Below are 1,133 nucleotides of genomic sequence, written 5' to 3'. Positions count from 1 at the left end.
TTTTGAATCATATGAAACATAATTAATTTTATTTTGTATTTTTAATTACAGATTACTCATCAATGCAACAATTCAACGATTCAACGATTCATCGATTCAACGATCATCGATTCAACAATTCATCCAATTTAAATCAACTTCACGACACCATTCAACCAACAGCGAGGAAGACGAGTGTTTCGGAGCCATCGCAGAACTTCTACTGCCAATTGTTCAGTTTCATTTTTTATTTTATTTTTTGGTAACAATTGGTAACGAGTAAGTAAATTTAAAGTCCCTCCAGTGCCCAATCATGCCGAGGTCCAATATCGGTACGGGTTCCTGGTTGTATTCGTAGATGTGTTTTGTCCAAAACGAGCATAAGCGACAGTGAGTAAGATCTTTGATTTTGCTCACGAGTGATTCCCAATATATGTGATTTTTATATATGTAATTTATTTAGATTAGGCCAGGGTCTTCTTGTTTCATCGGTTTCATATCATTTAATCAATACTGCAATTAATTAATTCACTTATTTTTTTCCTTTACGTATTTAGTCGTGTTAGTTATGGTGAAATCGAGCATTAATTTACTCGATTTCGTGCCAATAAAGCATGTAATAATTGTTTTACACGCATTGCTTCGTAATTAGTTTTTCAATTGTGATTAGTTTTTCAATTGTGATTAGTTTTTTAATCTTGATTAGTTTTTCAATCGTGATATATCTCGATATATCGATATTTCGATATTATTATCAATAAATGAGCAAGAAGACAAACCAAATTCGCGAACGGATAGATTCTGGCAATTAAGTGGTGGTTTAAGACCCAGTTCTTTAATTAGAACAGCCATTTAATGAAAGAGTCGTCCGAGGTTTGCAAAAAATATTCATCCTTGTCACCCTTAGAGTCACTCAACAATGTGCTACCTCGAAACAGTATTATATATTAATATAATATAGAAAGTTTCTTACGGGGTTACTTTTTTTCCTCACTTGCTTAAGTCATTATTCAYCAAATGACTTGTAGAGTCCTTAATCCGTTTAGATGAATTTTTATCATAATGWTTTTTCATGTATATATGTATGTTAATTATGTATTTTTAGATCAGGATTTTCAGCCTAATATACTAATTCCCCTTTTCTCCCCCCATGC

The sequence above is a fragment of the Polistes canadensis genome, unplaced genomic scaffold (genome assembly GCF_001313835.1).
Source record: "Polistes canadensis isolate GaletaPanama2010 unplaced genomic scaffold, ASM131383v1 scaffold_166, whole genome shotgun sequence".
NCBI lineage: Eukaryota > Metazoa > Arthropoda > Insecta > Hymenoptera > Vespidae > Polistes > Polistes canadensis.
This window is presented reverse-complemented; position numbering follows the sequence as displayed.